This window comes from Adiantum capillus-veneris, chromosome 1, assembly GCF_014529385.1.
Source record: "Adiantum capillus-veneris isolate H3 chromosome 1, ASM1452938v2, whole genome shotgun sequence".
Lineage (NCBI taxonomy): Eukaryota > Viridiplantae > Streptophyta > Polypodiopsida > Polypodiales > Pteridaceae > Adiantum > Adiantum capillus-veneris.
The window spans coordinates 47,129,802-47,144,554 of record NC_140931.1 but is presented as its reverse complement, the minus strand read 5'-3'; positions in this window follow the sequence as shown (position 1 = coordinate 47,144,554).

Sequence of the window (14,753 nt, the reverse complement as noted above, 5' to 3'; positions counted from 1 at the left end):
TGCTTCTTGCTCAACCATGATATACATGAACTGCCAAGCATGAAACAAAAACCACTTCTGGACACTCGCATGTCAAAACAACCAGCCCAATCTAAGTCCAAAAAAGCATGTAAGTCTGGCGGAAATGATCCCCCCTTGGGATAAAACAAGCCAAGATGTAAAGTGCCACTAAGGTAGAGGAAAATCCTCTTGACAGCCTGCCAATGCTTAGACCCTGGGCTATGCATAAATCTGCTGACCTGTGAGACTGCAAACTGAATATCCGGCCTCGTGTTGCATACATAAATGAGGCAACCAACAACAGTTTGGTAAAGAGTGACATCAGCAGTATCTCCAGCATCATGTAGACTCAACTTCAAACCTGTTTCCATGGGAGTGGCAATATGTTTCCATGGGAGTGGCAATATGTTTGCAATCCTCAAGTCCAAAGTTACATAGCAATGTCTCTATGTAACTTTTCTGACACAAGGCAATACCACCATCACACTGCTTAAACTGTATACCCAAGTAATGATGCAATAGCCCCAAATCTTTCATCTTGAAAGTAGCATTCAAATCAGCCTTAAATTCAGCAATATGTCTCTCATTTGGTCCAGTGATCAGCAAATCATCGACATAAAGAATCACAATGAGAAGTACATCATCCTCACGCTTTACATACAATGTGCTTTCTGTTGGACTGTTATGAAATCCTCGTTTAACCAAATGAGTGTCAGATTTCTCATACCAAGCACGAGGAGATTGCTTTAACCCATACAAATCCTTCTTACATTTGCGCACTTTGTCCTCTTGTCCGTTTATGACAAAACCGCGAGGCTGCGTTACATAAACTTCCTCAAATATGTCACCATTCAAGAAAGCAGTAACAATGTCTGATTGATGTACATCCCAACCAAAATGAGCTACCAATACACATAGAAAATGCACAGCAGTCATACGACAAGTGGGAGAAAAAGTCTCTTCATAATCTATGCCTTTTTGTTGTGCATAACCTTTGGCAACAAGTCGAGCCTTATGGCGATCGATCTCACCATCCGGCTTGCATTTCAACTTGTAAACCCGCTTCATACCAATGGCCTTTTTGCCAGGAGGCAAATCAAATAAAGTCCATGTGTCATTTTCTATAAGTGCATCATATTCTAATTGCATGGCAGCCATCCAATTTTCTGAATTTTGTGCTTCATCAAAAGACAGAGGCTCCTCAACATCATATAAGCTAGACACAGCCAAAGCATAACAATCTGATGCATAAGATGCATGGCAATTTTATGCATTGCAATTGTGGCACCAAAGAATATGCGAAACAGCCAAAAACACGCATGTGCTCAATAGAAGGCTTTCTATCATGCCATGGTTCATAGACTGCAAAGCTTTCGTAGGACACCTGTTAAGTACATAAGTGGCACACATGATGGCCTCAAGCCAAAAAGAATGCGGCAAAGCTTGACTTTTGACGATACATCGTGCCATTTCTGTCAGTGACCTGTTTTTCCTCTCAGCGACACCATTTTGTTGAGGTGTGTAAGGCACTGTACATTGGTGTTTTATCCCACGACTAGCCAGAAATGCATTAAATTCATGAGACATATACTCCCCCCCTCGATCGGAACGGAGGGTGCCCATAGTACATTCGAGACATTTTCAGCCATAGCTAGAAATTGTTTGAAGCACATAAAAACATCGGACTTCGCTTTAAGCGGAAATACCTATGCATGCCTGGAGTAATCATCAATGAAAGTCACGAAGTACAGGCAATTGCCCAAGGACGGAGTTTGCATGGGCCCACAAACATCACTATGCACAAACTGCAACCTGCATGTGGCCCGAACTGAACCATCCTTTGGAAATTTAGAACGCTGCATCTTATCCAAAATACAGCCTTCACAAACATGTTTGACAGGTGCTTCAAGAGGCGGCAAAGAAGCAACCATATCAGATTTCTGCAAACAAAGCAAACTGGTAAAATTCAGATGACCAAAACGTGCATGCCAAAGTTTTGCATCTGAGATAGCCCTTGAATCTGCAAGAGCATTTGCAAAATTTTGTCCACACTTGTCATACAAAGTGAGCTTATACAGCCCACGGCACAAAAGGCCAGATGCAACAATTTCATCACCAAAACTGAGATCATGAGCTGTACATCTGTCATCCACAAATTTGACTACAAGTCCAAGTCTAGCAAGTGCGGATACAGAGAAGAGATTCTTCTTGATCCCAGGTACATAAAGTGCATCAACAAGTGTGAAGGAACTACCATTAGCAGCAGTGAGCACAATCTTCCCAACTCCCTGAACTGGATAAGAGGCGTTGTTGGCACAAGTGATTGAATTCCCATGAGGGATAGACTCCAGAGAGGTAAACAATTCACGATGTGAGGTAATGTGCTTTGTAGCACCACTGTCAAAATACCACACATGTGAATCTGCAGCAACTGACAACCATGCATCATGGACAGCAGGATTGTAAGTGCACTCTGCGCTAAAAGCCCATTTTGCATCAACATCAGCAACACAGTCTCCTTTCATAGAAGACTCAACAATGGCTGCATTTGTAGTGGAACCAACATCTGCAGTGGAACCACCCTCTTTCTTCTTAGCCTCTTTGGCCTTCAACTTAGGACAGGACTTGATCAAGTGATCATTGGCTTTACAATAATGGCAACGCATCTTCTTTTTGCCCTTGTCACTAGAATTTCCAGACGAATTGCTGCCAGCAGAAGCATTAGGAACATAATTTTTTCCATTCGCAGTAGAACCATAAGAAGTGGCTGCATTACTGTTACCACCCTTTCTTTGAGAAGCAATAAAAGCCTGTTCAACTGCACGCTGCCTAGTCGTGTTTTTTCTAGAAAGTGACTTGCAACAGCAATGTGCATAATGCATCAAACTTGACAACTTCAGGATTTCCTTGGGTCATCAGTCTCCAAGGACTAGCAAAAGTCTGGTAGGAATCTGGTAAGGCATCAAGAACAATCTGCACAAGGGAACTGTCTGAAATGACTTCACCTGCAGAAATAAGCTGCTCATTGATATCCTTGACACTAGCAAGGAAAGTGTCCATATCATCTTCCTCATGCATAATCTTCGACTCCAGCTCTTTACGCAGCAAAGCAATTTTAGCCTCATTGTTGCTTGCATAAAGACCTGCTAAAATATCCCAAGCCTGTTTTGCAGATTTTGCTGAACGGATGTGAGGAACAATGGTGCGCTTCACAAACAACGCAATCAATGCATGAGCCTGCGCATCCTTAACATCCCAACGAGCTTGTTCTACCGTAGGCAAAACAACTTTAACAGCTGCAATCCTTGCAGCAAGACCTGCAACATCCTCAACATCGCCTACATCCTCAGAACCAGGACGTACATCAATGCCCTGCACAATGTTCCAGACACCCTTTGACACAAGAACATGTTGCATCATATAAGCCCACATAGGGTAGTTGTCCCCATCCAACCTGTCCTCAGCAGCAAACATCTTGAACACATCTGTGTTGTTGTTGTCAGCCATGGGAAATGATGCACCTGATGTGAAAACTGCCCGAAAATAGGAGAAACGAAGCGGGAACAACTTGTGCTATATAGCACAAACCGTAGAAGACTATGAGACACCTGCTATGCAGAAAACGGCACTGACAGAAATTTTGCACAAAATGACGAAATAGCCTGTGCAGTACTGCCTGTAGTGGAAACGGATGCCGAATTGAGTCCAAATCAAAATTCTGAGCAGACCAAGCTTTTCAAGCTTTCCCAAAATTTTTGTCAAACTGCGAACGCTCGCCAAAGCTCACTGACATCGGAGAAAGTGAGCACGCATGTGCTGGAGCAGCCGGAGACTAAGCCCGGGAGGACATGACCTGCTCTGATACCAATTGTTGGAATTAGGGTTTCAGAGAAACACACACAGCTTGGAGAAGACGAAGGAAGATCAAGGCACACAATAGAGAGTGTGTTACTTAGTGTGCAATGGAAAGATAGATAGCCCTAGAGTGATGGGCGTATATACAATGCACGGGGGGGAAAACCTCCTAAAGAGGGAAAAAATGCCATGGCGGTCCTAGTGTGTTCACACACATCACTACCACATGTATATGGTAGCAACAATGTAGCAATTTAAAGCAACCAACAATTACTTTTTGTTTCAAGAGAGTTATGAGGATGAGTGACATAGTTGGATCTTCATTTGATTGTCTTTTGAGAGATTTCAGATGTCATCTCCTCCATTGTTTTACACGAGATGTCATTGATATTTAACTAGAGTTTCCTTATTATAGCTTTGAAGGATGATCTTATTTAATAATAAAACATCCAAAAACATAATTGGCACTACTTTATCGATACATGTTGCCACCTAGGGGGGGGGGAAGTGAGAGAGGAGAGCGCCACAAAGTGATGACTTGCTTCTTCTTAACCATAGCAACGTATGGTCACATAGTAGTTAAAATACTATTTTGCTTTAGTTTATCAATGAGTCTCTTTATTTTATTGTTTTTATTTAGCTTCCTTTTCATTTTATTTTGTTTTAGAATACCAATGTAATCCTTTCACTTTGCTGTTTAAGGTGTTTAAGGGGGACAATCGTAATATATAAGGCATTTGTGATTATGAGTGTATTTGGATAATATAATTTCATATTAAAACACACAAAAATATATGTAATCGTAAGCACTCATTAAGACCTACTCTTGATAACTCTTGCGTGTGCCCGCCCCCCCTCTTCCCCCCCCCCCCCCCCCCTTAAAATTCATTACGCTTTCATGATTCCTCACCTTGTTTTTTTGGGTTTTGTGGTTGATAGATAAGGAATAACTTGAAAAAGAAGAAGAAGATTAAAGTCATTTAATCTTCTTCTTAACTCTTCTTCCTCCCCCCCCCCCCCCCCCCCCTCCCTTTACTTCATCATACCTTCATGACTCTCAGCTCTTTTTTTTCCAGGGTTTTGTGGTTGGGAGGTAAGGAATAACTTGAAAAAGAAGAAGAAGATTAAAGGCATTTAAACAAGGTGGAAGTTCACTATGGCTTAAGTAATGCTATTGAGAGGAATTTAATAATAAGAGGGTTCTTTGTGAGAGGGAAAAGGAGAAAGTAACACTAGTATTTAGATTTCTTTTGGTTTTTTGTTCACAATAAAGTATTACACTTTTTGAAAACAAGTGTAGCAAAATGATCTATTTAAATTATAATATATTTCAAAAACATAAAAAATAATGACTAAACAAATATTCAATGGCTCTCTTTAAAGAGAGAGATACACAAATGTCAATATCTCTCACAAAGACCTAGAAGAAATATCAAAAAAAAAAGTTTTTTGCCATGTGGCACTAATCCGCAAGCTTTATCCAATGGTCCACAATTGCACTAAAAAACCAACGCTTTACTAAGGACTCCTTATGTAAACATGATTAAAAATCTTCATGTTTTCAAGACTATCTCAACTTTTTTGACTAGGTCTTCAATAAGGAACTTATTTTAATATCTTAGTTATCTTATAATGGAAAATCGTTCTTTTTAATCACCGCATGTCCATTCATGAGAAGACCTTAAGGTGTGATCACTACATAAAAGTCTTTTTACTTGAATATTCCTTACCAAGTGGAGATTGTGTTGTAGAGCTTCTAATAGAGACATTTTGAGAAATAGACAGGGTAACAAGAGAGGCTTTCCCATCAATGGATTTCTAATATTTTTAAGGTTAAGTTAAATTTTTCACACCATCTTTTGCTCATGTTGTGGCACACTAGAACCACATCTCGATAACAACATCTTGGGGTGTGTATTAGCTTGCTTTTGTGAGAGTTTTGGGAAATAAATAAGGTCATGAGGCAAAAATATTCTAATATTTTCAAGGTTAAATTATTTTTTACATGGTGTGTGTTAGTTTGTTTTTGTGAGAGTTTTGTGAAATAAACAATTAATTTTTTGAAAATATTATTTTTTAAAAAAGTTAATTAACTTTATTTTTGTCTTTTGGTGAAATAAGTTTTTGATATTTCCAATGTTACGTTATTTCTTAAAACAAGCCATAGGTGATCTCTTACCAATGGGACATGCGTCTCTCAAGTGGAGCTTAAAAGTATTGAAGACTTGAAGAAATCATGTTCTTTTGGAGAGGGTAGGATCTTGACTTTAAAAGCTATTCACTTTTTAAATAAGGACACTTTCCTTTATAGCTCCGCAACATAAGAAATTTAATTCTTTAAGCATGTTTCTTGTGGATTTATATTTTCTTCAAAATTTACGATAAGCATTTTATTTCTTTTTCTTGTTGTTAGAGTCCCATCCTATTGAGTGATTACATGGCTTTGAAGTATTTTACACTTCCATGCAATACTTACGACACATCTAGGACCTATAGAAAATTTTAAAAAAATCCATCTGTAATCTTCAGCACCTCAAGGCTCGGCTTGAGTTTAAGGCTGGGTTGTAAATTTTATGTTGTGCTTAATACAATCCACTCACAAATTGTGAGTTTTGCAAAAAACAAAAACATAAAACAAAGAGATTTCACTCCAAACGGTAGATCCATTCAGGATAGAAAATAATAAAGTATCACATGTACGCTTAACTCTCTTCTTCTGTACGGCTTCTTTTATGTCTGATTTGCTAAGAAAAAGGCTTCTTTTAAAAAGCCAGAACTAGACTTTTATACCCAATAAAATTGCCTATATCATCCAAAAAAGTTACACACATACACTTTTTATCTCACCCTTCTAAGCAATTCCCATGTGTTCCATGTGACACATTTTTGCCTCTCTTCTAAGCAACTCCCATGTGTTCCATATCTCGTGTGTGTGTGTGTGTGTGTGTGTGTGTGTGTGTGTGTGTGTGTGTGTGTGTGTGTGTGTGTGTAAGAGATGTGTGTGTGTGTGTGTGTGTGTGTGTGTGTGTGTGTGTGTGTGTGTGTGTAGAGAGAGAGAGAGAGAGAGAGAGAGAGAGAGAGGCTTATTAATGTCTACTAGAGACCAAAATCATTCTATGAGATAGCTTGGATGAACTTATCATGCTTGATTAGCTTCATCTAAGGACACGCTATCTCATGTTGCATAGAAACTAGGGGTACAAAGTCTCATGATTTTTTGAATATGATATCATACTAAAATATGTTTCAAGATCATTTACGAAAGATTAGATTGTATGGAGCAAGAATCTTTTTTCTTTTGGTAGTACTCACTCAACTAAGTGAGTTGAAATATATCAAAAACTAGAAAAGCATACACCACCTCCATGCTCCAAATGAGCCATGGAGTTCAAAAGGAGTTACAATAGGACAACTTGCTCAACCAAACAAGGCACAACTAAGCAAAAACACAAAGAGGCTGACAGGGAAATAAGGTGGATTGCCACCTCAATAAGACATCCCCCTCGAGATGGACTACCTCAGAGCCAAAACCCAAAACATTACAAAGGCTAGAATAGGGAGCCACCCTTATGAGAGGCATCCATAAACCAAACCATTAGGAATACAGCAAAGCATAATCGCAATATGGGTGGAGCATGTAATCTCCATCACCATCAAGAAGGGTTCACTTTGCAACCAACCGGGACGGATCTTATATTAAAGTTGCTCATTTTGGTGTAAGGCACTAATGCAATGAACACTTCATGACAAAACGAGCATTGACTTGAATAGGTAATGTGTTCATTCAGACATGTTTGTAAATAAAAAAACCTTGCTTTTAAAAGATCAAGTTAACTTGTTCATATTATCAAAGCTTTGCAAAAATACTGATAAAGTATATAGTGCCTAGAGTAATAGGGTTCCATACTAAAGTATGTTGCAAGAGTTGGGATAGTATCTCCCAAACTTGAAGAATTGAACCTATGCCTTGCCACATAGATCCTATCCTACTACATGGCATGCAAATGAAGAAAAAGGCAATAAACCTAAAACTGTTGACAATTTGATTATGCATACTTCTTCCATTCACTATATCGTCCATTTCAAACATACTGTAGTGCAAAGGAGTCTACCTTATGAACAATATCTTTATTTTGCATCATTTTATTCCTTTTTCTTTTTCTTTTTTTTCATATTCACAATTGTGAGTGGATTACTTAAATAAACCCAGAAAGAAATGTACAATCAACTTCAAGCACGGCGGATGTCTTGAGGGACCAGATATAGGATGTGGGTTTACATAATCCCTAAAATACGATAGCTACTGAGAGAGTCACATTTTTGTGGCTGGAGGGAGCTAGAGTTAAGAGGGCAAATATTTCTTGATTCCAGTCTTCAGAGTTCTTATGTTTTCTAACATCGATGGTCGCTTCATTACTTTCTTGAGTAATCTCTTTGAAGCTAGCCATTGAGTGGTCTTTTCCAAAGACACACTGGTTCCTAGACTTCCACGTTTGTTTGAGTAGCAAAAGCGGACACTTTGTGTGCAAATCAAGATGGTTTGGTTCTTCCACACCTTGCCTCCCAAGAGTAGTTCATCTTGAAGAATGGGATCATCCAAGTCTTTTGTACCCATTTGCATAATTTTCCCACTAGGCCTCTTGTAGATGGATAATTTTGGCACAAGTGGAGGGGATCCTCACTGGCCGCTTTGCACCCTAAGAATCTATTCAAGTCTATCTCTCTGGTTAAAATCTTGACCACAGTTGAAAGGGGCCCCCAAAGTACTTTCCATAGAAAGATCTTTATTGTTGGGGGCCATTGAGGGTCCCATATATTTTTACCGCCAACACCCAACTAGATTTTGGCCAGATCTTTCACCATTGTTAGTTATTTGGGGAGAACTACTTTGCTTTGAATATGAGTTTGAGTATATTTCCTTAGTTTGTGGCTTGGTGAAATGTCTATATTCTTAGAGCTAGCGTTTTTTTTTTGAGTTAGATATTGATTCTGTGTGGAAGCTAAGTTTCTTTGTTGTGCATTTTTTGAGCTTATTGCAAAAGAAGGATACCGTTCAAAAATTATGATGGTGTGTATATTTTTTGAACACCCCACTTTTTGTAATTTGTATATATGTACATACAATGGAGTGTAATGATAGTGAATATGCTTTCCTTTTGTGGTATTTTTATCATGCTTTAGCAAGGTGTACATACAAAGAAACTCACATATGTAGTGTCAGCTAGCAGGGTTGTGTTGGTGCCCGTATGTATGATTTTACGGTACTTATTGTATATAATTGATACTAGTAAGTGACCCATATGTTGTTGTGGCCAACAAGAAGTAAGGCCTAATTTTGGTAGCACTCTCCTTCCTCCCTTTCCTTCCAAGGTGAAAACATGTGTAAATACTCTCTATGCATCCACATCAAGGTAGTGATAATTATATCTTGTATGCTTTGTTACCAAATAATTAAAATCATCCTCCTAATATAGCTATCAATAGTGACATCTCCTGCAGAAGAAGGATGTAGGAGATGACATCCAAAAACTCTCCAAAGGCAATCCAATGAAGAGAAACCCACATTAATATGTTTATATTATCCTTATATCCTTTTTGAAACATAAAGTAATTCATGGCATGCTTTAAGTCTACCTTACTATGGCTTTGGGGATCGTTCAAATGTTTTCCACCACCTCAAGGTCAAAGTGCAATATTGAAGAATCAAGATTGAGCTTGCTATTAGAGAGTCACTTGTTCAACCCATCTGAATGGTTAGGAGAGGCCGTCTCTAAAGGAAAGGCATTCCGCCATCTAGCGGCCCCACTTGGGGTCAACATCACTAACAAGCAGAGGTTCTTGTGGGTCTTGGACAAAGTGCAGAGCAAGATGCATTAGTGGGAGTATGTGCTCCTCCCCTCCCAGGTAGAGTACAAGTGATTAATATTTTTATGATCTCGTACATATCCTTTGCAGGTCCTCTCTTAAAAATGGCTGAAAGGAATTCTTGAAACTGGTGAACAAATTCCTTTGGAAAGATAGCACGAGAGTTTTGCTCCCCTGGTAGTGGGTCAGATGGAAAATTGTTGCAAAACCTAAGGAGCAAGGCGTCATTGGAATCCTCAACCCTAAGGTGCACGCAAAGGCTCGGTGTGCTAATTTTTTGGTTGCACTAGCCAAACAAGACCAAGCATGGGCCATTATGATGACATGATTAACAAAGTGAAGGTCTCCTCTCAAGGGGCCCTTGGAAGGAACTAGGGATTCACGACAAACTGCTAGCCCCTTAGTGGGAAAAACTAAGGTTAAGGGCCATCACGAGCGAGCTAGTTTGTACATGTGTCGAAGGTACAGAGACCCTGGAATCGGGGGAGTCCGCCAAATATTTCCATAACTCCATAACACACTGGTTCCCATGGCTATCAAAAGTGGGAAGGGATTTAGTAACTCCATTTGAGAGAGATTGCTAGGAAGATCAATAACAAAGGATTGAGATATCTAGCTCAATTTTGGGATGGCAGCAACACAAGATGGAAAAAAGCAAACCAATTGACGACTCTGTTTCTCCTGAAAGACTTCTAATTGAAAGAGCCATCGAAGATTTGAATCAAGTTCTGATGCCTATTTGTGAGTCTGAATCTGAGGGGAAAGCCTAGTGGTGGCTTGTGAACAAAATTTTCTTTAAACTTCAAACCAAGGAAGTTTACTTTAACCTAATGCTTAAAACAGATTGGTTTGCCCCTCTTTATAAACAATGGCATAAGAAATGGCTAGAAACGAGGCAAAGAATGCTAATCAGTAACATTTGGGACCATTAATGGCCCCAGGCAATGAAGATATTCCTATGGAAGGCACTTTAGGGGGCTATTTTGATAGGCAATAAGATTCTTTGCTAGAGAAATTGGATAAGATAGATTCTCATGATGCAAAGAAGCAATTGGATCAGATAGCACTCTTAGGATGCAAACAGCAAATGAAGATCATAATATCTGACTATAAGTGGCTTGGCAGGCAAAGTCTACAAATGGATACAAAAGACTTGGAGGATTATTTTCTACAAAAATTAGTTCATCACGGGAGGGAAGTTTATAAAGAACCAAGCTCCTTACATGCACACAAGTTTTGTGCTTTGGCTACTTTAAACAAGTCTAGAGAACTAGGAACAAATGTATTTTCAAAAATGAACTCTCAACTACTGACTTCAACGAGATAATCCAAGAAAGCAGGGAAGTGATAGTCTCTAATGGAAAAGGGAGGAGCTTTGGTGAGTGGATCCAAGCGATTCAAGCCATCCCACTCCATTCTAGTTGACACTACGAAAGATGATTGTGGTTCTAGCCAACTCGAGGGTGACACCCTCCATTGTATCTCTCTCAAGTAAGTCTCTTATGTCCGTAACAAAAAGGCCGATCTATAGTAATGTTGATCCCTCGAGGCACAAGATGTGCTTGAGGTCTTTTGTACATTATTTTGTTGAGTTTATATACATCTCCACTCACAATTGTGAGTATGGCAAAAAGAAAGGTCTATATATACTATATATAAAGGGGAAAGAGATTCATGTAGCCCCTCCCCCCACGTCCTCATTTCTTGTGTCCGGGTGCCTTAAACCGGTGTGCATTGGCTGTCCAATTAGAGAGAGAAAGAGAGAAAGAGAGAGAGAGAGAGAGAGAGAGAGAGAGAGAGAGAGAGTGCCTCCAGAGGCGGCACCTCCAAACTAATATCTATATTATATGCCTCCATTTGTCATTTGAAGGGTGACTCTACTTTTCCTTTTCAAGGCCATTTGAAGGGTGACTCTACTTTGCTTTCTGAAGGCCGTAAAGGAACTCCCCCTTTTTTGTTTTTGCAATGCTCATTTTATGACCTAGGTGAAACTATAAAAGAAAAACCATTACATCAGTATAGGCTTTTATAGATAGTCACAACTTTAAAAACTTACAAAGCATAAAAACCTCATTCAACTGCCCTAAGGATCTAGAGAGCCCTAGAAGAGAAAAGCACTATCCGAAGCAAGGGTGCGTACACATAAAAACTCCCTCACACAGAGCCAAATTTGCACATACCATGAAATAAAAAAGTAGTAGATATACATAAACGAACATAGCTTGTAGAGCTAAGAAGACATTTTCTCTCTCTCTCTCCCTCGCTTTCCATGAGGATGAGGCTAAGTATATGTGTGTGTGTTTCACATACTTTGCTTCTTTGAAACCATTTGTGTGTGTTTTCAAAAGCACAATGCCGCCTCTTCCCTCTCTCTCGCTATCGAAACTCCTTTCTCTTCTCGTCGAGAGTGTCATGAGAGAGGCAAGGAAGCTCTCTCTCTCTCTCTCTCTCTCTCTCTCTCTCTCTCTCTCTCTCTCTCTCTCTCTCTCTCTCTCTCTCTCTCTCTCTCTCTCTCTCTCTATTGCACTACAGATTGGTGTCACCAGTGTTGCAATTTTACTTTGCCTTGCGTTGCTTTTGCAATCACCAGTGCTAATTGTACAAAGTCACTAGCACTTCCTTTACCTTTTTTCAGTTCTCATCATAATCCACTGCTACTAGATGAGTCAAGTTCCTCTTCACTCGATTCTATAGATCCTCCTCTAGTTCCTTAGCTTTGAAAGCGTTGCAAGACCTTATGCTCCTCTTGAGCCCTGTGCATGCAAGATGAAGGTGACGATGCTGATGCACCTCCCGCCTGGGCTCTGATACCAGTTGTGAAGTGCGTGTGCACAGGTGTGGGTGTGGGTGTGCGTGCGTGCAGGAAAATGAGGGAAGTAGGAGCACGGGTTTGGGTGGAGCACAATGTGAGGATGTAATCTCACAACTCCTTATTCTATAGTATATGAAAGAATAAGGTTAGGGTTAGAGATGGGTTAGCCAGTTGGCGTGAACCCCAACAAATTTCCCTTATGATGGAATTGAAGGTCTACTCAAGGTATTATATACTTTTTAGTGGTCGATTCTCTTAAGGTGATCATACGCCTACAAAGTGAGGATCGTTCTTTGGCACATGTTGTCAATCACACAGTGTACAACATGGTTTAGGAATTCACCGAGTTCGGTTCAACCAGTGTGCGGCAAGGTTTTAGGAAGGTCCCTCTCAATCCTGTCATTGAGTGTTTCAAGTTAACTCCACACACAAGTACTTCTTTTACTTGACAAATATCACATTTATTAACATCATTATATGAGAAATATTCCACATGTGAAGAATATGAGTCTATGGACCAGATATTAATGCCTTTTTCTTAATTATGTATCATAAAAAAGTCCCTATTTGGCAGGAGGGGAGCTTACTCCACGGGAGTGGTGCAGCGAGAGAGAGGAGTGTTGGGAGCGCATCAGTGGCATGACACTCTGGTTCATTTGGTGGGCCCATTGTTTCCGCATATTTGAGGCTCGCCCTGTGCCACCAGAAGAGACTATACGCGATTTTTGGCTAGAGCTAATCCACACTCTCAGAGGACGGCTCGAGGGACTACAGGGCAGCTCCGACCGCATGCGGGAGCGCAGAGAGGCTTTCCTACGACTCTAGCGTCCTGGGCCCTTCTACATGGTCTAGGGTGTACTACGATGGCACTACCGACCACCTGTGTGGCTTTTCCCTACCCCCATTTCTTGATTTAGCCCCATTGTACATATTCTGGTTTTTTCATTGGGAGAGTCTCCCACCATGGTTGTTGTAGCCCTCTCTTGAAGAGGTGGTTGTAGCCCTATGGGCAGTTTCAATAACTAATAGAAGGATCTTTTTCTCGGTTTTTTTATTATTAAAAAAGTCCCTATTTGGTGCTGGTGAAATCCGTTTATTAGATCATTTCAAGCATGAGGTATTGGGAACAATTTGAGTGGCCAAAGCTTATCGAACATCTAGTAAAACTTTGTTGATGTAACAAGTACGACAAACAACATTAATGAACGGTTGATTAAGATTTTTAGGTTATAATTATGCACACCTATTACGTACATAGCAAAGGCTATTTCATGTCAATACAAATGTTTCGTTGTTTTTACTTGGATGTGATTTATGTTTGCATTCTATCATGGTTCACATATTTTAGCATGTTTAGTAATTGTTCTGTTTAGTATATTATGAATTGTTACGATTCAAAGTGGAAAGTGTTTAATTTCTTTTAAAGAGCTATTTACATATCTATTCCCTCAAGTCTCATATATGCTATGTGCATCAACTGTGCCATGAGCATAGGCAAGCACAAAACACTCCAATAGTGGAAACACACGCTCGGATAATTTTTTGCTAATGTATGCACACTAAGTGTTATGGATCCTAGTGTTTAGAAAATTCATATGTGAAGCAGCATGTAAATTCATTCATTTGACTAATTATGAAGCATTTTAATGAAAACAAGTGAAGTACTTGTTGAGTCTTATGTACACCTTTCCACCCAAGCCATCAGTAAGGGTGGGATTGGCTACATCAACAATTCAGCAAGTCAAGGACATTATCCAAGATCACGTGGATATGCTCAAGATTTCTCGTCAAAATGTTTGACAAGCACAAGATTGATACAGAATGTATGTTGAGAAAAAAAAATCAATAAGTCACTTCTAGAGAAGGTGAAGATATGTTTTTACGTATTCCAGACCATTCAAAAAGTATAAAAACTGGTTAGATAGCTATGTTATCTCCTACATATTGTGGCCCATTCAAATATATTCAAGCGAGTTGGAGCTATAGCCTACAATTTTTCTTCCTATCAAGTTTTATGTACTCATCATCGTGTGCGTCCACAAGTATTGGTTAAGTGGAAAGATAGACATAAAGAAAGTGCCACTTAAGAAGACATTAGTGTTCTTAGGAACAAACATTCCACCTTTTTTTAAAGGACAAAAACTCTCCTTCAAGGAGGGAGTAATGTCACGAGAAAGGTAGGACCAGAAGGACACGGTCCAGCATGAGTTGTCAAGGGGTC